General features: G+C 33.8%; 1 protein-coding gene across 1 annotated transcript in view; it reads left to right on the top strand.

The window, feature by feature from the left end:
- Positions 1-26,974, top strand: part of LOC134845487 (uncharacterized) — a 288,095-nt gene continuing 261,121 nt past the window's right edge. Inside the window, exon 1 of the mRNA XM_063862384.1 lies at positions 1-17. The gene's annotated coding sequence lies outside the window, so the exon portion shown is untranslated. The remainder of the gene's footprint in view (positions 18-26,974) is intronic.

The following is a 26,974-nucleotide window of genomic DNA, read 5'->3' on the forward strand; positions in this document are numbered from 1 at the left end:
TGATAAACTTATTAAATAGGATAAGATTTGGAGTGCATATTGGGATGAATCTTACATCCTACTGAGAGCTGTCATGATGCTGAACAATATCAAAGAAAGCATCGATCAACTGTCAAATGACACTGACACTTCATTGAAAATGACACTTCAGAATCTACTAGCGCATGTTCAAACTCAAAACGAGACAATTGCTAAATGAAAAATGAGATAGTGTTTCTGAAGAAAAAAGTCAATGACCTCGAGCGATACACATCAAAGGATTGCGTAATCATCAAAAGTTTGCCCTGGTGACATAGCACAGATTACGTTGAGGATGAAATCGCTTTATTTTGTGAAGCAATTGATATCAATGTTCCTCGGGACTCCATGGTAGCATGCCATCCAGTGGGTCATATCCGAGATATTCAAAACCCTCCTGCTATAATTGTTAAATTTCTTTTCTTCGATCTCAAAGATCGCATCTGGGCAGGTATGTTTTTTAAACGAAATTATCTAAACGCAATCAATATAAAACCGGTATACCTTTTTGAAAGACTAACAAAGAGAGTTTTCAATTTACTCGATTACTTGAACGATCTCACATCGAAATCAACGACAAACAATTATGCACCACAATTTTTCATCCAACGCGAGAAGGGAAAAAGGTTTACTCATGGTGTGGCTGACGCTGAAGATGCTGAATCGCTGCTTGCTTCGGGTGAAGCACAATTGTTAAAGAAAGCGACTGGTTCAATGATTAATCTTGGCAAGCAAGCAACTCAAAGGCGACACTTTAACACGGCAACTCCAAAAAGGTTGAATTCAGGCAAAAAAAAATCCTTTTTTTTGGTAAAAAAGAACAAAATTGAACCTGAAAAAAAATGCATTATAATGATTTTTTAACAAAAGCAATTTTCTCAAAATGAATCTTATTCTCATGTTAGCAATACGGCGTGTGTGTTTACTGGAGAAGACAGGGGGAATTTGTTTTCGGAGACAGCCTCAGTAGGGCTTAGTAGTTTTGTCTCAGTACAGCTATCTTATTTCCTATTATCTACGTTCATATGTTCCGATTATCATTTCCCCAGTTTCCGAGGCTGTCTTTCTACTAAACAATAATGTGCGGTCGCTTAGGTCTAATTTCGAATCCTTAGAAATAAGCATTGAGAAACTCGCAATTGCGCCTAGTGACATTGCTGTCACTGAAACTTGGTTGAGACCTAATGTCTCGACTGACTTGCTCAATTTATAAGTGTACACGTTTTTCTCGAGCCCCAGGGTCAGCAGAGGAGGTGAAGTGGGCTTATACATACGAAAGGATCTCAACCGAAACCATTTAGTTGAAGAGCCAGAAGGAGAAATTTTGAAGCTAGATGTTTTTGCGGCTGATAAGACAGTAACAACTTTCACAGTAGTTATCGGCAACCCTCTATGAAGGTCGGAGATTTGATTCAGAGACTACAAAAGTTTCTCAACGAAACCAAGTCAACAAAAAGAAAAGCAGTTATGGGCGATTTTATTATCAGTTTTGTATAACGCAAGAATTAATATTACCGAAAAAATCAGTTCTTTTGGTTATCAACAACTTTTATCACCTTCGTCATAAACTCGTGTAACACGAAAACAAAATTCTTGCATTGGTTTGGGGCAGTTTTGCAATAAACGGTAGTTATATCCGTCATTGAGGTCCTGTAGATCATTTTATGGCTGAAGTAAATATTTCTTTGTCGAAATCAATTGCTAATCAATTGATAGAGAATATCGTATCGGATCTGATCGTTTTTGACAATGATGTTACTTGATTAAAATTAGCGTTTCTTTTACAATCCAATTGAAGGCAAATGACTGTATGGTACTCAATTCGAATGAATGCGCCGCGAACATCTCTAGAGTTCTTATCAACTGCCTTGATAGGTTCACTCCGTCTCAAATTCGCAAAGTATCGAACAAGAAGAAGTCATGGGTATCAAATGCTGTTAAAAAAGCCGCGAAAAAGTTCAAGCATACAGATCTTAAACACAAAATCCTACTGAAGATCACTAGATCAAGTATACATCATTAAGAAACAAATCCAATAAGTTGAACAGAAAGTATTTGAATAAAACTTGGAGTGCTAAATTAAATACATCGAAGACTCATAAATATCATAAGATAGTCGCAGCAAATCTTGTAAAACGAAAAGATCAAACCGTACCTGGCGAAGTTAAAGAAAGAAAGGCTCAAGAAATGAACAATTTCTTTGTGAACGTTGGTCCAAGTTTTAGTGAAAAAATAGCTACTATTTTGGAGAAAATGCCGATCCTATTTTTATTGAAAACGTTCAGCATTCAATATTTTTCCCGAGAACTCAAGAAAAAGAAATGATGAGATAATCTTATTTATAGATGAGATAATCTTATTTATCAATATTATCAAAGCTTTTGAGAAAGCTATCCATTCCAGGTTAAGTAATTAATTTGAAAGTTGCAAGTTGCTCAGTGCCACTCATTTTGCTTTTCGTAGTAAATTAAGTACTGCTAAGGCCATTCTCGAAGTAACAGAAAGGATTCGAAACTAGAAAGATCAGAAGAACATAGAGGTGATGCGCTTCTTTTGAATCTTAAGAATGCTTTCGAAACTGTTATATATGCAATTTTACAATATAAACTAAAGTGATATGGCGTTAGAGGAAATCCTCTTGTTATGATTAAAAAATACCTTATTTTTTAGGAAATAGGAAACAATTTTGCAAATAGGAAACAGTTTGAAATTTTGAACGAAGTTCAAAGCGACTTTCAGGATGGACAGTGTGGGGTACCACAGCGTTCCGTTTTGGGACTCCTGTTTTTTTTTACATATACATCAGTGACCTGCTTAAGGTTGTAAAAAGTTGCAAACTTACCTTGTTTGCTAATGATACATCTATTATCAAATATAAAATTGCTTCTCGCCATGATTTTCAAGAAAATTGAATTCGAATAGATAACTGGATGAGATACAACAAGCTTACCTTTGAAAGATCGAATTCCAATTTATGAGTATTTTCGAATTTGACAAATGTATGGATTACTTTTGGAATGGATTGCTTGCAGCCCATTGCTAGCTGCAAGTACCTGGGTATTTAACTGGATAATAAACTTTCCTTCAAATATCATGTTGGCAATGTTCGGAAGAAATTGGTCAGTTTTTGTGGAGTTGCTTACCGCCTTGATATGGTGATGACTATTGCACAAATGATTATGTACTACAGAGTTTACGTTCACTCTTGCGTTCAATATGGAATTCTTGTTTATAGTAGTCCGTGAAAGTTCTTTGGATTGTACTCATAAGTTACAAAAATGATTTTCTTTGCATAAAGTTTCACAAAAGCTATCGTCATTCCATATCGGACTAGATTTTCAAAAATAAAATACCATCAGTTTGTCAATTGCATGTTTATGTGTTTTTTAAGAAAATGTGAATGAAGTTTTGATGCGAAATTGTAAGGCAAGTTTATATTCCACAAGGTCATATGCACAAGCTGTTTGTATTTTGCCAACAAAGAGAAGCAAATTTAAATATAACTCTATTCCCATCGTGTTGCTAAATTAAGAATGTTTTATCAAATTGGAGTTTATTTGTCCCACTTTTTTTGGAACAAATTAAGCCAAAACTGCCTTTTACCATTTAATACCAGATTCATATATTATAGGTAATAATTGCTTGAGTAATGAATTGTATCGTTAGACTCGATGCAACTGTTTCTAAGTTCCCTGAGATCTCGGTTAGACCTGGAATACCTCTCGCCGACGATCAGTGGACTCAAGGAGAGGAAGTTAGAAAAAAATATATGACGACTGGATTACCGGCTCTAAAGAGCTGAACCCACTTGTTTTCTCATGGTAACTAAAGGATTTTTTGCACCAGTTCATACTTTAGTAAACATATGATCGTGTTCACTCCATTCTGCTGGCTCAATTTTAAAAGAATTAAATTGAAATAAAATTGTGTGCGCCTAATCTAATTGCTCTCTAAGAAAACCTCTTGTTTGATCTCTAATTCATTTAGTTATTTTGATTTGATATGACGTCAATGATACTTACTTTTTACGGGGCAGCCTTCAAGAAGCCTCTCGTTGGCTTTCTGACTGTGCTAACTGCTAACTGTAATTTTTGTTATCGAATGCTAGATTGCTCATGATTAATATATTTAAAAAAATGAAAAAAAAACACACCCGTATACAAAGTTCCACTCCATTTTCAATAGTAGGACAACGAAATAAAAATGGTTGATTTTGTTCTTGTTTGAAATGAATGAGTTTCCAAACGTTATTACTCACAAGACAAAATTAAACTAAGAATTTTTATACACTTTGATAACTCATATGCGAAACTGTAAAAATTTGTTTACCTTTGCCTTCTTTGTGTTCTGTCACAGCAAATTTTTTCAGTAAAAAGTGCAAATCAGAAATTGTCACAAGTTTTTTTTGATTCCCCTCCAGCGCCGCCAATTCTTGCTTGGAGAAGAATCTCTCTGGTCTCTTGGGTAAAATGATGAACAAAAATGGATGCCAGCGGTCTTTGTTTCGAAATGCGTTTGATAGATGAGCCCCAGTGAACAAAGCCATGTTCTTTAAAAAAGGGCGTATATGTGATCGGCTGAAGAAATTCGAAGAAGGTAACGGTACAAGATTGCAAGTATCATTTCTCCATAAAAATTGCAATATGTAAGTATCAGTTTTTGACCAAAAATTTTTCGACATCTGAAAGAAATTGATATTTTAAGCTCAATCACTCGAAGTTGAATTAGACCAAGCTAGGTCATCGAAAATAATACTTACTAGACTCAAAATTTATTTAGTTTTTCCAGCGAAAATGTCAAAAAAAATTTAAAAAAAGTTGAAATTGAAACCACAAACTATCCTAACATGGGCAACCGGTTAGGAATATTCAGTATCATGCACTTATAGGAAAATTTATTATTTTCATTATCAGGGGCCCAAATATTATCCATACACCTGTGGTTGACTCTGGATACGCGTTTAATGCATAACTGGCTGATAACTTATTGCCATGATCTGACATTAAAATTGTCAATTCGTTGTCATGACGACTAATTCCTTGAAGGTAACCCGATAGCGGATTGTCGGCGTGTTTGATCATAGTTAGTTCTGAGTTGTGGTTTATCTTGCTTTCGGTGAATGTGAAATAGCTTCTTTTGAGGCCTCGCCATAGTTTTTGGGTGTCGAGAAGTTGTTCTAATTGGTACTAAAAGATACTAATTGGTACTAAATTTTAGTTGTAAGCAGATTTTAAAAAATGTTTCATTTCTAAGTTATTATTTTTCTTACCAGTTTTTCTTTGTTCCAAAAAAAGTTTGATAAAAGTTCGAAGGATATTGTCCTGTTATGTAACCTGTACGAAGTTTTGTCCGTTGAAGCAGATCTGTCGTTCAGAGAACATGCCGAGGTGACCTATCGACATGGAACTCACGTGACACGATGTCAAGGCCAGCCCCAGGTCATCCAAGTACATGCTCCCGGCCATCTTCATATATGATTGAAACCTAATACAGAAAGTTTTGCCATAAACTTAAAATTGAAAAATTGATTGGAAAAAGAAGGAATGAAAAAAAGCAATAATTTGAAAAATTTAGTAATCGAAATTTCAGCATCATTGGCAAAAAAATGAAATTGGAGCAAAATTAACAAGAGTAGTCAAAAAAATAAAAGAAAAATAACAAATTGTGTTAGAAACTGAACTGAATTTTGACGGGCATAGATTTTTCCGAAACCGATTGAAAAATTGTGTTCTAATAAATTTGAAATGCCACGAAATATATTCATTTTTTTGAAACTCACTTTTGGAGGAATAAGGTTTCTTTGAGGGCGGTGTTCCCGTTCTGCGCAAAACACACGTCCCTCGAAAACGAAGTCAAGTAACCCCTGCCTTTTAATTTTTTATACATATCAACGGCCATCAATGGGTACATTTCGTCTTTAATTATGGACAGAGAACTGTTCATACCGTTAAATAAATGATGGAAACTTCCATACGTTGCTCTTGACACACTTTGAAACAATTTGAAGTCCAAAACTTTTCTATCGCCTGATTCCGATATTGATCTGAGAGCTTCAACTGAGTTTTTCAACGCGTAGTAAAATTCAGTTCTCGACACGGAATCAAACCAAATTATGTTAATGTTGGGCAATTTATGACTTGTTTTTTGAATATAGTTTTCTTCGTCGTTTTCAGGCTTTGAGTTTATTCTGGTGAACCACACCAGTTGCTGCACACTTCCATCAATTGCAAAACTATGTCTGATGCGTCTGAAATAAGTGGCCCAAAAATCTGACAATTCACACTTGATGAAAACGAAATCAAGTGCTTCTGAATATTCTTCAAGTCGAGTTTCCATTCTGTTATTGGGAGAATCACTGAGATAATTCCATCTGATTTCGCCTTGGTTTGCATCCATTAGGCCGACAGATTTAGCATCGCAATATGCTCTTAAGAAGCTGCAGTCGAATGAGTATCGATTAGCCATCTCGTCCTGATAAAATAGTTTTTGTATCTTGCAGAGGTTAAAAGGTTGATATTTGGTACAGTTGTTCTTTTCACGGTTCAGTTTTTCCTTCAAGAAATTACATGCGATAGATGGCAGAATTTTTGCTCTTTTGCAAGCAACTTCGCTGCTATTTTGGGTCGATAAGCTAAAAAATCAAAGCAGCGCTCTAAGCTTATACATCAGCCAAAGCTAAGGAATTAAAAATATCAAAAACGACTTGTTGTGACGAGCGAAGAATGGCCTCTAGCGCCATTCCAAACAAATACTGAAAAATTTTATCCCTGGGGAAACTAAAAAATGTTCGAAAAAATCGTAATTTCAAGTTGAGATAGGAGGTTTTGTCATGAATTTAAGTGTTCGCAATCACCTATCCGTGACCTTGAATGACTCATATGCTTGTTGACAGGTGAGGTTATTCTTCTCAGGAGGCGAGTATATTCTGGTGGCGGTTGGGGGCACTGAAAATTTTTGATGGCTTCTCATCTGTCTCAACTTCAGCGCATGTCTAATCCTCGCAACTGAAAAATTGACTTCAGAGCATTTTTTTAACAGTTTAAAACCAATAACTTCCAGAATTATAGCAGGAACACACTGAAAAATTGCTAGATGATGTTGATGCATAGTTGAAAAATAATCGTCTCACTTTGAATTCAGATAAGACAGATTAATTTTTTTTTAATGTGAAAAAAAGATAGACTCAGTTTTTCATAATTATCACAAAATTAGAGTTTCAAAATCATACAATTGTCTTTATATAAAATATAGCGAAGTTTTTTTTACAAAGCTTACTTATTTTAGAATTAAAGTATGTTTTTCAACGAAAAAATTTGACTGAGCAGGTGATTTTTTTTCTAATAAAAAGCATAAAACAACCAGCAGACCTAATGATAACGGAAATGACCCTTCTGAAACCAACCGATTGCTTAAGTAAAAACAAAGACCACGAAATAAAATTTTTGTCTACGGAACATTTACGCTGCATAGAAACAAGAGATGACAACAATCACCCAGAGTCGATCAAGAAAAAGAGGTATAAAATCAGAGGCAACGTGCTTCCTTAAAAATTGAATTTACTACCTAAAGATATCAAACTGGTCATGTCTTGCAAGTAACTTGAAGAAAAAAATAAAAACATAGCTTTTTTAGAAACACGAATCAATATCGGTTGACAGATCACTCGGACTTTCATACCAGTTTCTAGAGATGTACGAAGAGTTAATAATTGGGTCTTTTTTCCCAGCGCCAATTTTAAGTTAACATTTTTTTATAATTAAATCAGCTTTTGCGAGATACTCGCCGTGGCTCACAGAGGAAGCAGCAAGTAAAAGCACAATAAACAAGTTTAGCTGGCTGCTGTGTTTTCTGTTTTTCTGAATTTTAGCGTCATGTTTTTTGCGTAGTCCAATGAAAAAACTACACAAATGCGGATAAGTTGAGTCATTTAGGCTTAATCGACATCAATTTTTTTAAATATCTTAATTGTTTTTCTACTTCGTTTTGCAACTGATAATTTGAACTTTTTATAGAATTTTTTTGCCGTCGAAGCGCTAAATGAAGCTTCCAAAACCAATTGGAAGAAGTTAATTTTATTGGCCTAGAAATTTTATATAAAGGTACTCAACTCGATCGCTTGACTCGCTTGACATTAGCTCAAAAATCAGAAATTTCAAACTAGTTTCTCTCGATAATTTTTCTCGGGACAACTTTTTTGTAAGTTTTTAATGTCGTAGGAGTCACGACTGAAAAAGCTTTAACTGACATATCAGTCGATTCATTACAATGATTATTTATTTTCCTGATTTTGCGTGGAACTCATTGAAAAATCAAAAAACTAAATGCACCGAAAGACAAAGTTCCTCTCCATTTCAATAGTCGGAGCAAAAAGGAAAAGGAAAAAGATATATTCCTTTTGGCATTTTCTCAAAAATAGTTGAAAGGAGCGCTCTGTGCTAATAACTCAGTGACTGCCTTTTCTTGTATGATACACGTTTTGTGTCCGTTTTGAATATTGTCAATGAAATCAAAAACGTCAAAAAATTGAATGATTTTTTATTAAAAAGTATCACATTAAATCATCTTAGCGAATGAAAAACCATAAAAGAATGCAAAATAGTTTCAGGAGTAAAAATTGCATATCATTCTTACCTCTAATCTGTTTGTTGACCAAAAGAGATAAAACAATTAATCCATAAATGATGAGGAAGAAAATTAATCTGCGCTTAGTTTTGTTAAATTGGAGCAAATATCGAAATTGGAAAAACTTCATTGCTTTTGACTTTAAAATGTAATACATGGAGATATTATCTTTTTGTTTCACTTTTTTCTATATGTAACACTAAAAAAGATTTGAAGAGGGAACAGAAGCATGATATTGTGATATAATGTTAATGAACCGCTAAATTGTATAGAGAAAATGTTTCGCTTAAGCTAGTTGAAAGCTAAATTTCACATAGAGGTAACCTATTTTACTCTTGGTTCAATAAAAATGGCTAGGATGATTTCAGTGGCATTGAGGCATTGATTTCCCGTGCCGAACTTTTCATGCGAGGCCAGGTCTGCTGCCGTTCCACAGAAGTGCAGGATATTCAAAAAACCACCCCTGCGCGTATCTGAAATCTATTGGATGTCGTAAAAAATTCCCATAGACATGGTGGTCAGATCATAGTCCAATAATACATGCCAATGATTCTGAATAACAAACATAAAAACTCAAAAAGAATGTAACTAAGATTTAAATTAATCTGAACGTCATTCTTGATGCTGAAAAACTAATGGTGTTTCATTGTAAAAAAATATTCGAAACAAATGGATATCAATTCAGTTTAAAAAACGTCATATCTCGAAAACTACAAAGGATTGAGCAATCATATTTGGAGGCAGGGGCGGATCTAGGATTTTCTCGAGGGGGGGGGCGGATTTTCGAAAAAAAATCGAAAATTTTGACGACCTTTTTTGTTTTTTTTAGGTCGACCAAATTGATTTTTTGAGCTCTCCCAAAGCACTGTTTTGACGCAATTTTGGCTAAATTTTGTGCGCCGCAGGCAAATTTTGGAAAAAACAGTCAAAAAAGCCGTTTTTGGGCACTTTTAAAAAAATTGTGACAAAAAAATCGCATTTTTTTTTGTCGCGCGCTCCCCCTCAAAGTTAGTATATATTGGCGCCAATTAAAATTAAAGTATGTTTTTCAACAAAAAAATTTGATTGAGCAGGTGATTTTTTTCTAATAAAAAGCATAAAACAACTAGCAGACCTAATGATAACGGAAATGACCCTTCTGAAACCAACCGATTGCTTTAGTAAAAACAAAGACCACGAAATAACTTTTTTGTCTACGGAACATTTACGCTGCATAGAAACAAGAGATGACAACAATCACCCAGAGTCGAACAAACAAAAAGAGGTATAAAATCAGAGGCAACGTGCTTCCTTAAAAATTGAATTTACTACCTAAAGATAACATATCATTCTTACCTAGAAAGTATGACCGACCCTGAAAATTTGCCTTTAGAAAAATTTTAGGGTCGGTCGGCCAAAAATGGAATTCTGTAAAATTATCAAAAGGGGGACCCTTTGGGTCGGCAGGGGGTCAATTCCCTGATGGAGGAGGCGAATCACAAAAAAACATCAAATCTCGAAAACTACAAAGAACTGAGCAGTCATATTTGGAAACAAGATGGGCAGTCCTATAGAGTACTCTGACAGGACCCAACTACAGGGTTGGGAATTCCAGTTTTGGCGAAAAAAAAACAAAATATATGTTTTGTGAAAACTTTTTGAAAAAATCACCAAAAACGTCACATCTCAAAAACTACAAAAGATTGAGCAGTCATACTTGAAGGCAAGATTCTCAATCTTTGAGAGTTTTCCGACAGTACCCAGCTACAGGATTGCGATTTCCAGATTTTTGAAAATTAATAATAATTTAAGATTTCTGAAACATTTCGAAAAAATCACAAAAAACATCATATCTCGAAAACTACAAAGAACTGAGCAGTCATATTTGGAGGCAAGATTCTCAATCTTTGAGAGTACTCTGACCGGACCCAACAACAGGGTTGAGAAATCCAAATTTGACAAAAAAAAATTAATATAAATTTTCTGAAAATTTTTTGAAAAAATTTAAAAAAAGAATGACACATCTCGAAAACTACCAAAGATTGAGCAGTCATACTTGGAGGCAAGATTCGCAATCTTTGAGAGTACTCTTACAAGACCTAACTACAGGGTTGGGAAATTCAGATTTAAAAAAATCAAAATAAACTAAATTTTCTGAAAGTTTTTGAAAAAATCACCACAAGAAACGTCATATCTCGAAAACTTCAAAAAAATGAGCAGTCATGTTTGCAGGCAAGATTCGAAATCCTTGATAGCACTCCAATAGTACCCAGTCACAGGATTGGGAGTTTCAGATTTTTGAAAATTAATAATAATTTAAGATTTCTGAAGTTTTTTGAAAAAATCACGGAAGAACAACATATCTCGAAAACTACAAAGAACTGAGCAGTCATATTTGGAAACAAGATTTGCAGTCCTATAGAGTACTCTGACAGGTCCCAACTACAGGGTTGGGAATTCCAGTTTTGGCGAAAAAAAAAAACAAAATTTATGTTTTGTGAAAACTATTTCAAAAAATCACAAAAAACGTCACATCTCGAAAACTACAAAGGATTGAGCAGTCATACTTGGAGGCAAGATTCGTAATCTTTGAGAAATTTCCGAAAGTACCCAGCTACAGGATTGCGATTTTGAGATTTATGAAAATTAATAAAAAATTAAGATTTCTGAAATTTTTTGAAAAAATCACAAAAAAACATCAAATCTCGAAAACTACAAAGAACTGAGCAGTCATATTTGGAAACAAGATGTGCAGTCCTATAGAGTACTCTGACAGGACCCAACTACAGGGTTGGGAATTCCAGTTTTGGCGAAAAAAAAACAAAATATATGTTTTGTGAAAACTTTTTGAAAAAATCACAAAAAACGTCACATCTCAAAAACTACAAAAGATTGAGCAGTCATACTTGAAGGCAAGATTCTCAACCTTTGAGAGTTTTCCGACAGTACCCAGCTACAGGATTGCGATTTCCAGATTTTTGAAAATTAATAATAATTTATGATTTCTGAAACATTTTGAAAAAATCACAAAAAACATCATATCTCGAAAACTACAAAGAACTGAGCAGTCATATTTGGAGGCAAGATTCTCAATCTTTGAGAGTACTCTGACCGGACCCAACAACAGGGTTGAGAAATCCAAATTTGACAAAAAAAAATTAATATAAATTTTCTGAAAATTTTTTGAAAAAATTTAAAAAAAGAATGACACATCTCGAAAACTACCAAAGATTGAGCAGTCATACTTGGAGGCAAGATTCGCAATCTTTGAGAGTACTCTTACAAGACCTAACTACAGGGTTGGGAAGTTCAGATTTATAAAAAATCATAATAAACTAAATTTTCTGAAAGATTTTGAAAAAATCACAAAAAACGTCATATCTCGAAAACTACAAAAAAATGAGCAGTCATATTTGGAGGCAAGATTCGCAATCTTTGAGAGTAATCCGACAGGACCTAACTACAGGGTTGGGAAGTTCAGATTTATAAAAAATCATAATAAACTAAATTTTCTGAAAGTTTTTGAAAAAATCACAAAAAACGTCATATCTCGAAAACTACAAAAAATTGAGCAGTCAAATTTGCAGACAAGATTCGCAATCGTTGATAGTAATCCAACAGTACCCAGCTACAGGATTGGGAATTTCAGGTTTTTGAAAACTAACAACGATTTAAGAACGATTAATTACGAATTTTGAAAATTAATAACGATTCTGAAAATTTTTGAAAAAATCACAAAAACATCATATCTTGAAAACTACATAGGACTGAGATGTCAAAGTTGGGGGCAAGATTCGGAATTTTTGAGAGTACTCCGACAGTACCAAGCTACAAGATTGGGAATTTCAGATTTTTAAAAATTAATATTTTAAGATTTCTGAAAATTTTTGAAAAAATCACAAAAAACGTCACATTTCGAAAACTACCAAAGATTGAGCAGTCAAACTTGGAGGCAAGATTCGCAATCTTTGAGAGTTTTCCGACAGTGCCCAGCTACAGGATTGGGAATTTCAGGTTTTTGAAAATTAATAATAGTTTAAGACAGTAGGAGTCACGACTGAAAAAGCTTTAACTGACATATCAGTCGATTCATTACAATGATTATTTATTTTCCTGATTTTGCGTGGAACTCATTGAAAAATCAAAAAACTAAATGCACCGAAAGACAAAGTTCCTCTCCATTTCAATAGTCGGAGCAAAAAGGAAAAGGAAAAAGATATATTCCTTTTGGCATTTTCTCAAAAATAGTTGAAAGGAGCGCTCTGTGCTAATAACACAGTGACTGCCTTTTCTTGTATGATACACGTTTTGTGTCCGTTTTGAATATTGTCAATGAAATCAAAAACGTCAAAAAATTGAATGATTTTTTATTAAAAAGTATCACATTAAATCATCTTAGCGAATGAAAAACCATAAAAGAATGCAAAATAGTTTCAGGAGTAAAAATTGCATATCATTCTTACCTCTAATCTGTTTGTTGACCAAAAGAGATAAAACAATTAATCCATAAATGATGAGGAAGAAAATTAATCTGCGCTTAGTTTTGTTAAATTGGAGCAAATATCGAAATTGGAAAAACTTCATTGCTTTTGACTTTAAAATGTAATACATGGAGATATTATCTTTTTGTTTCACTTTTTTCTATATGTAACACTAAAAAAGATTTGAAGAGGGAACAGAAGCATGATATTGTGATATAATGTTAATGAACCGCTAAATTGTATAGAAAAAATGTTTCGCTTAAGCTAGTTGAAAGCTAAATTTCACATAGAGGTAACCTATTTTACTCTTGGTTCAATAAAAATGGCATAGATGATTTCAGTGGCATTGAGGCATTGATTTCCCGTGCCGAACTTTTCATGCGAGGCCAGGTCTGCTGCCGTTCCACAGAAGTGCAGGACATTCAAAAAACCACCCCTGCGCGTATCTGAAATCTATTGGATGTCGTAAAAAATTCCCATAGACATGGTGGTCAGATCATAGTCCAATAATACATGCCAATGATTCTGAATAACAAACATAAAAACTCAAAAAGAATGTAACTAAGATTTAAATTAATCTGAACGTCATTCTTGATGCTGAAAAACTAATGGTGTTTCATTGTAAAAAAATATTCGAAACAAATGGATATCAATTCAGTTTAAAAAACGTCATATCTCGAAAACTACAAAGGATTGAGCAATCATATTTGGAGGCAGGGGCGGATCTAGGATTTTCTCGAGGGGGGGGGGGGGGGGGCGGATTTTCGAAAAAAAATCGAAAATTTTGACGACCTTTTTTGTTTTTTTTATGTCGACCAAATTGATTTTTTGAGCTCTCCCAAAGCACTGTTTTGACGCAATTTTGGCTAAATTTTGTGCGCCGCAGGCAAATTTTGGAAAAAACAGTCAAAAAAGCCGTTTTTGGGCACTTTTAAAAAAATTTTGACAAAAAAATCGCATTTTTTTTTGTCGCGCGCTCCCCCTCAAAGTTAGTATATATTGGCGCCAATTAAAATTAAAGTATGTTTTTCAACAAAAAAATTTGATTGAGCAGGTGATTTTTTTCTAATAAAAAGCATAAAACAACTAGCAGACCTAATGATAACGGAAATGACCCTTCTGAAACCAACCGATTGCTTTAGTAAAAACAAAGACCACGAAATAACTTTTTTGTCTACGGAACATTTACGCTGCATAGAAACAAGAGATGACAACAATCACCCAGAGTCGAACAAACAAAAAGAGGTATAAAATCAGAGGCAACGTGCTTCCTTAAAAATTGAATTTACTACCTAAAGATAACATATCATTCTTACCTAGAAAGTATGACCGACCCTGAAAATTTGCCTTTAGAAAAATTTTAGGGTCGATCGGCCAAAAATGGAATTCTGTAAAATTATCAAAAGGGGGACCCTTTGGGTTGGCAGGGGGTCAATTCCCTGATGGAGGAGGCGAATCACAAAAAAACATCAAATCTCGAAAACTACAAAGAACTGAGCAGTCATATTTGGAAACAAGATGTGCAGTCCTATAGAGTACTCTGACAGGACCCAACAACAGGGTTGAGAAATCCAAATTTGACAAAAAAAAATTAATATAAATTTTCTGAAAATTTTTTGAAAAAATTTAAAAAAAGAATGACACATCTCGAAAACTACCAAAGATTGAGCAGTCATACTTGGAGGCAAGATTCGCAATCTTTGAGAGTACTCTTACAAGACCTAACTACAGGGTTGGGAAGTTCAGATTTATAAAAAATCATAATAAACTAAATTTTCTGAAAGTTTTTGAAAAAATCACAAAAAACGTCATATCTCGAAAACTACAAAAAAATGAGCAGTCATATTTGGAGGCAAGATTCTCAATCTTTGAGAGTACTCTGACCGGACCCAACAACAGGGTTGAGAAATCCAAATTTGACAAAAAAAAATTAATATAAATTTTCTGAAAATTTTTTGAAAAAATTTAAAAAAAGAATGACACATCTCGAAAACTACCAAAGATTGAGCAGTCATACTTGGAGGCAAGATTCGCAATCTTTGAGAGTACTCTTACAAGACCTAACTACAGGGTTGGGAAGTTCAGATTTATAAAAAATCATAATAAACTAAATTTTCTGAAAGTTTTTGAAAAAATCACAAAAAACGTCATATCTCGAAAACTACAAAAAAATGAGCAGTCATATTTGGAGGCAAGATTCTCAATCTTTGAGAGTACTCTGACCGGACCCAACAACAGGGTTGAGAAATCCAAATTTGACAAAAAAAAATTAATATAAATTTTCTGAAAATTTTTTGAAAAAATTTAAAAAAAGAATGACACATCTCGAAAACTACCAAAGATTGAGCAGTCATACTTGGAGGCAAGATTCGCAATCTTTGAGAGTACTCTTACAAGACCTAACTACAGGGTTGGGAAATTCAGATTTAAAAAAATCAAAATAAACTAAATTTTCTGAAAGTTTTTGAAAAAATCACCACAAGAAACGTCATATCTCGAAAACTTCAAAAAAATGAGCAGTCATGTTTGCAGGCAAGATTCGAAATCCTTGATAGCACTCCAATAGTACCCAGTCACATGATTGGGAGTTTCAGATTTTTGAAAATTAATAATAATTTAAGATTTCTGAAGTTTTTTGAAAAAATCACGGAAGAACAACATATCTCGAAAACTACAAAGAACTGAGCAGTCATATTTGGAAACAAGATTTGCAGTCCTATAGAGTACTCTGACAGGTCCCAACTACAGGGTTGGGAATTCCAGTTTTGGCGAAAAAAACAACAAAATTTATGTTTTGTGAAAACTATTTGAAAAAATCACAAAAAACGTCACATCTCGAAAACTACAAAGGATTGGGCAGTCATACTTGGAGGCAAGATTCGCAATCTTTGAGAAATTTCCGAAAGTACCCAGCTACAGGATTGCGATTATGAGATTTTTGAAAATTAATAATAAATTAAGATTTCTGAAATTTTTTGAAAAAATCACAAAAAAACATCAAATCTCGAAAACTACAAAGAACTGAGCAGTCATATTTGGAAACAAGATGTGCAGTCCTATAGAGTACTCTGACAGGACCCAACTACAGGGTTGGGAATTCCAGTTTTGGCGAAAAAAAAAACAAAATATATGTTTTGTGAAAACTTTTTGAAAAAATCACAAAAAACGTCACATCTCAAAAACTACAAAAGATTGAGCAGTCATACTTGAAGGCAAGATTTTCAATCTTTGAGAGTTTTCCGACAGTACCCAGCTACAGGATTGCGATTTCCAGATTTTTGAAAATTAATAATAATTTAAGATTTCTGAAACATTTTGAAAAAATCACAAAAAACATCATATCTCGAAAACTACAAAGAACTGAGCAGTCATATTTGGAGGCAAGATTCGCAATCGTTGATAGTAATCCAACAGTACCCAGCTACAGGATTGGGAATTTCAGGTTTTTGAAAATTAACAACGATTTAAGAACGATTAATTACGAATTTTGAAAATTAATAACGATTCTGAAAATTTTTGAAAAAATCACAAAAACATCATATCTTGAAAACTACAAAGGACTGAGATGTCAAAGTTGGGGGCAAGATTCGGAATTTTTGAGAGTACTCCGACAGTACCAAGCTACAAGATTGGGAATTTCAGATTTTTAAAAATTAATATTTTAAGATTTCTGAAAATTTTTGAAAAAATCACAAAAAACGTCACATTTCGAAAACTACCAAAGATTGAGCAGTCAAACTTGGAGGCAAGATTCGCAATCTTTGAGAGTTTTCCGACAGTGCCCAGCTACAGGATTGGGAAATTTAGGTTTTTGAAAATTGATAATAGTTTAAGATTTCTGAAAATTTTTGAAAAAACCTTAAAAAAAAAACATCATATCTCGAAAACTACAAAGGACTGAGCAGTCATATTTGGAAGCAAGATTCGCAATCTTTGAGAGTACTCTAACAGGACCCAACTACAGGGTTGAGAATTCCAGATTTGGCGAAAAAAAATTAATACAAGATTTCTGAAAATTTTTGAAAAAAAACCTTAAAAAACATCATATCTCAAAAACTACAAAAAAATGAGCAGTCATTTTGGAGGCAAGATTCGCAATCTTTGAGAGTACTCCGACAGGACCTAACTACAGGGCTGGGAAGTTCAGATTTACAAAAAATCATAATAAACTAAATTTTCTGAAAGTTTTTGAAAAAAATCACAAAAAACGTCATATCTCGAAAACTACAAAAAATTGAGCAGTCAAATTTGCAGACAAGATTCGCAATCGTTGATAGTAATCCGACAGTACCTAGCTACAGGATTGGGAATTTCAGTTTTTTGAAAATTAATAACGATTTAAGAACGATTAATTACGAATTCTGAAAATTAATAACGATTCTGAAAATTTTTGAAAAAACCTTAAAAAACATCATATCTCGAAAACTACAAAGGACTGAGCAGTCATACTTGGAGGCAAGATTCGCAATCTTTGAGAAATTTCCGAAAGTACCCAGCTACAGGATTGCGATTTTGAGATTTTTGAAAATTAATAATAAATTAAGATTTCTGAAATTTTTTGAAAAAATCACAAAAAAACATCAAATCTCGAAAACTACAAAGAATTGAGCAGTCAAATTTGCAGACAAGATTCGCAATCGTTGATAGTAATCCAACACTACCCAGCTAGAGGATTGGGAATTTCAGATTTTTGAAAATTAATAACGATTTGAGAACGATTAATTACGAATTCTGAAAATTAATAACGATTCTGAAAATTTTTGAAAAAATCACAAAAAACATCATATCTCGAAAACTACAAAGGACTGAGATGTCAAAGTTGGGGGCAAAATACGGAATCTTTGAGAGTACTCCGACAGTACCAAGCTACAAGATTGGGAATTTCAGATTTTTAAAAATCAATAAAATTTTAAGATTTCTGAAAATTTTTGAGAAAATCTCAAAAAATGTCACATTTTGAAAACTACCAAAGATTCAGCAGTCAAATTTGGGGGCAAGATTCGCAATCCTTAAGAGTTTTCCGACAGATCCCAGCTACAGGATTGGGAATTTCAGGTTTTTGAAAATTAATAATAGTTTAAGATTTCTGAAAATTTCTAAAAAAACCTTAAAAAACATCATATCTCGAAAACTACAAACGACTGAGCAGTCATACTTGGAGGCAAGATTCGGCATCTTTGAGAGTACTCTGACAGGACCTAACTACGGGGTTGGGAAGTTCAGATTTATAGAAAATAATAATAATTGTACTTTTCTGAAAATTTTTGAAAAAAGCACAAAAAAAGTCATATCTCGAAAACTACAAAAAAATTGAGCAGTCATATTTGCAGGCAAGTTTCGCAATCCTTGATAGTAGTCCGACAGTACCCAGCTACAGGGTTGGGAATTTCAGATTTTTGAAAATTAATAATAATTTAAGATTTCTGAAAATTTTTGAAAAAATCACAGTAAAAAACATCATACCTCGAAAGTTACAAAGAACTGAGCAGTCATATTTGGAGGCAAGAATCGCAATCTTTGAGAGTTCTATGACAGGACCCAACTACAGGGTTGGGAATTCCAGATTTGGCGAAAAAAAAAGAAATTTATGTTTTGTGAAAATTTTTTGAAAAAGTCACAAAAAACGTCACATCTCGAAAACTACAACGGATTGAGCAGGCATACCTAGAGGCAAGGTATGCAATCTTTGAGAGTATTCTGACAAGGTTGGGAATTTGAGATTTTTAATAAAAAACAAAAATAATTCAAAATTTCTGAAAATTTTTGAAAAAAAAACACAAAAAACATCATATCTCGAACACTACAAGGATTTGAACAATCATATTTGGAGGCAAGATTTGTAATTCTTTTGAGTACTCTGACAGCGCCCAACTACAGGGCTGGGAAGTTCAGATTTACAAAAAATCATAATAAACTAAATTTTCTGAAAGTTTTTGAAAAAAATCACAAAAAACGTCATATCTCGAAAATTACAAAAAATTGAGCAGTCAAATTTGCAGACAAGATTCGCAATCGTTGATAGTAATCCGACAGTACCTAGCTACAGGATTGGGAATTTCAGATTTTTGAAAATTAATAACGATTTAAGAACGATTAATTACGAATTCTGAAAATTAATAACGATTCTGGAAATTTTTGAAAAAACCTTAAAAAACATCATATCTCGAAAACTACAAAGGACTGAGCAGTCATACTTGGAGGCAAGATTCGCAATCTTTGAGAAATTTCCGAAAGTACCCAGCTACAGGATTGCGATTTTGAGATTTTTGAAAATTAATAATAAATTAAGATTTCTGAAATTTTTTGAAAAAATCACAAAAAAAACATCAAATCTCGAAAACTACAAAAAATTGAGCAGTCAAATTTGCAGACAAGATTCGCAATCGTTGATAGTAATCCAACACTACCCAGCTAGAGGATTGGGAATTTCAGATTTTTGAAAATTAATAACGATTTAAGAACGATTAATTACGAATTCTGAAAATTAATAACGATTCTGAAAATTTTTGAAAAAATCACTTAAAACATCATATCTCGAAAACTACAAAGGACTGAGATGTCAAAGTTGGGGGCAAAATACGGAATCTTTGAGAGTACTCCGACAGTACCAAGCTACAAGATTGGGAATTTCAGATTTTTAAAAATCAATAAAATTTTAAGATTTCTGAAAATTTTTGAGAAAATCTCAAAAAATGTCACATTTTGAAAACTACCAAAGATTCAGCAGTCAAATTTGGGGGCAAGATTCGCAATCCTTAAGAGTTTCCCGACAGATCCCAGCTACAGGATTGGGAATTTCAGGTTTTTGAAAATTAATAATAGTTTAAGATTTCTGAAAATTTCAAAAAAAAACCTTAAAAAACATCATATCTCGAAAACTACAAACGACTGAGCAGTCATACTTGGAGGCAAGATTCGGCATCTTTGAGAGTACTCTGACAGGACCTAACTACGGGGTTGGGAAGTTCAGATTTATAGAAAATAATCATAATTGTACTTTTCTGAAAATTTTTGAAAAAAGCACAAAAAAAGTCATATCTCGAAAACTACAAAAAAATTGAGCAGTCATATTTGCAGGCAAGTTTCGCAATCCTTGATAGTAGTCCGACAGTACCCAGCTACAGGGTTGGGAATTTCAGATTTTTGAAAATTAATAATAATTTAAGATTTCTGAAAATTTTTGAAAAAATCACAGTAAAAAACATCATACCTCGAAAGTTACAAAGAACTGAGCAGTCATATTTGGAGGCAAGAATCGCAATCTTTGAGAGTTCTCTGACAGGACCCAACTACAGGGTTGGGAATTCCAGATTTGGCGACAAAAAAAGAAATTTATGTTTTGTGAAAAATTTTTGAAAAAGTCACAAAAAACGTCACATCTCGAAAACTACAACGGATTGAGCAGGCATACTTAGAGGCAAGGTATGCAGTCTTTGAGAGTACTCTGACAAGGTTGGGAATTTGAGATTTTTAATAAAAAACAAAAATAATTCAAAATTTCTGAAAATTTTTGAAAAAAAAACACAAAAAACATCATATCTCGAACACTACAAGGATTTGAACAATCATATTTGGAGGCAAGATTTGTAATTCTTTTGAGTACTCTGACAGCGCCCAACTACAGGGTTGCGAATTTCAAATTTTGAAAAAAAAATTCATTAAAATTTTTTTGTTAACTTTTGAAAAAAAAACACAAAAAACGTCATATCTCGAAAACTACAAGGATTTGAGCAGTCATATTTGGAGGCAAGATTCGCAATCCTTGATAGTACTCTGAAAGTATCCAACTACAGGGTTGTGAACTTCAAGTTTTGTAAATTATTTTGTTATTTGAAATTTCTGAAAATTTTTGAAAAAATCTCAAAAATCGTCTTATCTCGTTAAGTAAAATGATTCGGGCATTCAAAACTGGAGTCCAAATTCGCAACCTCTAATTCAATATTGGGCTGGTGAATTTAAACTCGGTAAAATAACCACTAAAATCAAATTGAAAATCGAAAAAAAATTCTTACTCATTGCAATATACGATATAGCTTAAACATGTAAAAATAATACGTTGAAAAAGCTTAAACATGGCGAGATAGTGAAGCCCGCATTTAAATATATAATAGATTATTTGCTTTTAGCAGAACTGTTTAAAGCTTTGCGTAGCCAGGGTATAACTTTCTTTGAAAACGGTTGTGACTTCGATTACGAACACAAAATGAACGAGACTGCTCTTATCAACGCAAAGCCTTGAATGCTCTGACTTCATTATAATTTCTATAGAATAGTTTAAAATAAAATAACTGATGAAACTTAATTCATGAATTTAAAAAATGTGAAAACTAATGAAAATTTCTTTGGAATTTTTGAAAATCATCCCTCATATGTAAATTGATATATTTGTTCCGACTCCCTCAGAAAACGGAAACTTATGCTTGGTATGGTTTTTTATTTGGTCAATTTTCAGCAATCGAAATAAATTTTTAACATAAAATTTTTATGCTCCATTGATGATATCGACTCCCTAGATTCAAGTTTTAAAAGATATTTTACCTCCGATCAATTTTTATCAATTTGGCCATGTTCTGGTCTAATTTATGAGCGCTTTGTAGATTTGATCCATAACCCTAAACATGGAACACAAAAAATTATGCAAGACAAATTATCCCGCACAACATAATCGTTCCAACTTGAATTGAGGCTAGTCGTATTAATGTTCAAACTTGATGTTTGATATTGTTCAAAATTTATAGTTTTTCAATGTTTTCTTTTCCCAAAAACTATTCGATATGGATGAAGGGGCAGTCAGAACATTCAGGAATTTGCCCTGATATACAAACAGTCTTGTTTTTATTCAGCAAAAAATTAAATAGACCACAGAGAATTCCTCAATCGAAATTTTAACGATTTCTTTGACAGATGAAATCTCCACTTACTCGTTAATAGCAGGAAATATATCGAGGAAATATAAAGCAAGAAATATATCGCGGAAATATACAGAGCGCAACCAAATTGCTCCAATCACTTCAAAATGTTAACAAAACAGCTCGCATATTAGGACAAAGCCCTGAATATTCCTACCGCCCTTTAATTGGTCTCGAATAGTTTTTGGTAAACGAAATTTTTTTGAAAAATACAAATTTTGGACAATATAGAAGATCGAGGTCAAGAACAAAGTCTTCAATGCGCGCAAAGTTTTCATCGATGTTTTAAGTTGTTTGTTCCGACTTTCGATACGAAAGTAACGGAATATTTATGCTCGTGGTGGGGTTTTTTTTCTACAGACAAATTTCGGCTTTTTAACTAGCCATTTTTGACGGAATTTTTTTATATCATTCAAAAGGTATTGTTGTCCTAAGCTTAAATTTGAAAAGATATTTCACCTGTGATCATTTTTCGAAAAGTTATGAGGGTTTAAAGATTTCCGTTTTGGCCATTTTTACCAATTTGGGACAATTAACACGCGATATAATTCGCGCTATTAACGCGTAAGCGGAGATTTAATCCGTCTTATAAATCGTTCCAAATTGGTTGAACGAAGCTTATTTGCCATAATTGATGTGTTACAAGTAACGAAAACTATCTTTCTGTACTTTATATAGCGTGTGGGGGGATGATTTTCAGAAAAAATTTCAAATTTTAGAAAAAAAATTTCATTTTATTTTATTTCATATAATGTCTTTATGTTATTACTGCTGCTCCATAAACCTTCAAAAGCAGTCGGAACATTCAGGGCTTCGCCCTGATACGAGCAGTCTTGTTTAAATTAATTATTACATCGATCGCCGAAAATTGATTGAAAACTAAACAACATCAAGCATAAACATTCCGGTTTCTTCAAAAAAATCGGAAAAATCAGGAGCTATTTGTTCGTAGATTGAATTTCGAGCTTATTTTTCTTGTTTTTTGCCCATTTTTAAAGGCGATGTTTTATGTCATGATTGGAATGAAAAAATGTATGAAAATTGCGCTGCAAACAAAATTATCAGATCTGCAGCAGGTCTGTTTTATGCCATAGACATGCTTCAATTCTGTGACACTCCAGAAGAATCGGAGAATTGTTTCAATTTTCATTTAATACAACTCGTAACACCCGCGTCTACTCTGATACAATGTTCCTATCTTTTCGCTGAAATATCCACTTTAAGCATTAGCATTTTAATTTCTCTAAAAGCGGAAAATATCGATAGTTTGATTTAATTATCACACTATTTGCTCACTGGCAATGTTACTGGCAATTCATCCTTAATTAGTTTCCTATAGAATTTCAGTTAAAATAAGTTTTTGAGAATGCAAATTTTAAGTATAGCTTTTAGTTACGCCTTTTGATGCCTCAGTCCGAACATTTTGAAGGTTTCACAGTCTTTGAATTAAGTTGAGAAATTTTTCTCCTCTTTTCCTTTTAGGTTCTTTATCATCTGAAGTCATCTGGCAAATTTTCCAATCTGTCCTCTATCTCCTTGTACCATGCATGCTCTTGTAAGAAATTTTCTTGAAGAATCAGTTTTGCTAGCTGTAGTTTTTCCCGTGCTTTTTCTGAAGGCAAGCATTCAGCCCACTCTTTCAACTGAATGACTTGCTGAATTTCTATTTCAGGGCCGAACAGTTGGTAAATTTTAAAAGCTCTGCAATAATAATCCATAGGGTTATTCAATTTCACTTGATCGTCTGTCTTTTCCTCGGCAAACGCAACTTCTTCACGGTTTTCTATCGCCTGATGCAACATATTTATGCATACGATAAGTATTTGGAATTGTTTATCCTTTTCCAGCTCACTTTGGATGTTTGGTAGAAGGTCACGGTACTGATGTAAAATTACACGAATTTGTTCTGATTTGTACATATTCAGAAAAACGGTCTGTTCCAAATTGCCCGGAACATTTGCTGACCATTTTTTGTAAAAATACAATGATTCATCGAATAAATTTTGATTTCTTTCCCAAGAAAAAACCTGATTCCAGTTGGAAAATTTCACCAAATTTGACACGTGTTGATTGAAACGAGCCTTTGTAAAAGCTAGGAAGCCCTGACAGAAAGGACCAATTAATGCGTTTTCTAGTTCAGCTAATTTATCTGCTTCATCTATTTTGACTCTAGATATAAACACATTCGTTTTTCCAGGTAAAAGACGCAACCAATGTGATACGTAGCATTTACAAGCTATAGCAAGAGCGTAGGTTTCTCTTTCAATAAAAATTTTTTCAAGTTTCGTTGCCATTTCATAACTCACTTTTTTAAACCGTCCGATTTTGTTGAGCAGCCAAAAACAACTAAGCAGCCAGTAGGTTGATGTGTCATCATCGGAAACATGCGGGAGGACTCCATCAACTGATAGCAATTCGGTGAACTTCCGAATGTTGTGAGAGTCTGCCACCAAAGAAACTATCACTGAGTAAAAATTGTCTCTTTCTTCCAATTGCTGACGCGCTTTTGACAGTAATTTCTCAAAATACACTTGCACAAAAATCGAATCTACTGATTTTTGTTTAATTCGACCCGCATATGTGTCGCAAATGTATTCTTGTAAATAAGGGTGCAAAAAATATTTTCCACTTTTTGTGTCGTATTCGCACAAACTTAAATCTCGACATTCGCGTACCAACATTTTCGTCCTTCTGAAATCTGATGGATTTGTTTTTATGTACATTTCAGCAAGAGTATCGCTGTCAAAGTTGCCATTGAAAGCGCTGGCATACAACATTGTCAGTAAAAGCTCATCTTCAAGTCTATTGAAAGAAAGCTTTAGACTATAATTCAGCTTGTTCCAAATCGGACTTGTTTTAATTTCTTCAAATTCATCGATCTTAAAGTCTTCATGTAAGTTCGCGTAGTTAAACAAAATATTGAGAATGAAAGGGATTCCTCCGCTACATATCGTAATTTCTTTCAGAAACTCTTTTGGCATTTTTGATTCTTTTTCAGAAATCCAAAGTTTAAGATCATTTTGCGATAAAGGATCAAGCTTAATTATCTCGCAATGGTACGGATCTGTATCAATTTTCCTGCATCTCGCAGTGAATATTATTTGCAATCCTTTTCCTGCTTTCACAAGTTCACCGGTAACTGTTTGCAGGTCTCTCTTTGCTGTTTCTGAATTTAGAACAGGATCGATGTTGTCAAAAATCAGAAGCAGTTTTCTGTCTTTTACAACATTTCTAACATGGCGTGCTAAAAGCGACAAGGGATCTTCCGTTTCCTCTAAGCCTTCAGGTATTCCAGTTATTCCGCGTCCAATTTTTCTAGCAATATGCTGGTCACACAGTTCACCGCTGGGAACAGCGAAATTTCCAAATTGTATTTCTACACAAACTTGATTCTCTGATGTTAATTTTTGTCCAAAATTGTTTGCAAGAGATGTTTTACCGATTCCTGGGGGTCCATGGATTAATGCGAGCTGCGAGTTAACTAAGGAGGTTTTCAAACTCTCTACTTCCGACTCGCGACCCGAAATGGAGAAGGGTCTAAGACTACTTGAGGGGAGTTGCATGCTCTCTTGTTGCTTCAACTCTAGCTTGGACTCTAAAAAATCCTGTTTTGTTTCGACGTTTTCGAGTCGATGGTCTAATTGAGACACTTCCTCTGGCAAGCATCGAATATTCATTAGAATTTTCCGCAAATGTGGTTCCAAGGAGCGCATGAAAATTGTAATTTCGTTCGGATAATAGTCACAGAATTGTGCGAGAGTCATCTTTCTGTTTTGACTCAAAAACTGAAGACACGATTGTACACTGGGGAAAATTATCTGACTCTGGGAGTCACTTAATAACTCGAGCAAAAACTGGTTGAGTATTTTCAACTCTTCTTGGAACTCGGATTCGGATATACCTGTTTCCAATTCATTGTGACTGACTTTGTTTCGAAAATTTTTCAGCTTTTCCAAATACAGATCATACGTTTTGATTCCCCCGTGTATGATCTCTTTGAGAAGCATTTCTGTAAGTGTGGTTGTATCGCATTGATGCAACGCCGGTGTTCCATCCCCAAAATACCTTTTGAAATATTTTTTCTTGCATTTTTCTAGACGATCAGGGAATTCCTTCAACCAGTCATCCCAGTTTGAATCATAATTTTCGGCGATTGCGTGTTTGGTGAGATCTCGAGATAGTTGATCACAGGTACGACGAGTGAGATAAATCAGACGCATTTGAAGATCGTTCTCTTTTGTCATAATTTGGCTTGTAGCCTGGTTACTAGGAGCTGATTCGTTTGGAAGAAAACCGCCTGTTGCCATTTTGGTTGTTCAAAAGGGGTTAGCGACTCAAAAAATTAAAAAAAGAATAACACATAACACTGAACACAGAAAAAGAATAGTCTACAATTCACTTTTTTAAAACTACACACAATTTTGGATACAGCTCAATTAAAAGCAAAACGTATTAAGAATAATACAAAAATGCAAATTGTATTATTGTGTACTCTGCAAATAATTTTTTCGACTATGCTCTAAGCGAAACGCAGTTTGATAGACACAAAAATTAAATCTGAATAATAGCAACTCCATTTGGTATGACGCCATAAAAATGCCGCTTATGCTTTCTCTTGGAACCATATCTGGTGTCGCGTAGTATTTCCATGCAAAATATTTGCAAAAAAGCCACATTAAAACGTGGATGAGGGAATTGTAAGACTTACAATTATTCTTTAGGCTGCTTGAAGTATATTGAAATAATGACCTTGACCTGCTCTCATCGGCGGCAGCTGGCAGAAGGTCCCGGATTTTTGTGTCTTATAATTCGAGTTAGCTACCAGTGAGATAGCGAGAGAAAAATGAATAAATGACAGCATACATTAAACCCATTACATAACCTTTAGCTATTTTTTTTTCTATTTCAGAACGATAAACAGTTAAATATTAAAAAAACATATATAGCAATACAAATCACGATTGT

Source organism: Symsagittifera roscoffensis, chromosome 5 (assembly GCF_963678635.1).
Source record: "Symsagittifera roscoffensis chromosome 5, txSymRosc1.1, whole genome shotgun sequence".
Classification (NCBI taxonomy): Eukaryota; Metazoa; Xenacoelomorpha; order Acoela; family Convolutidae; genus Symsagittifera; species Symsagittifera roscoffensis.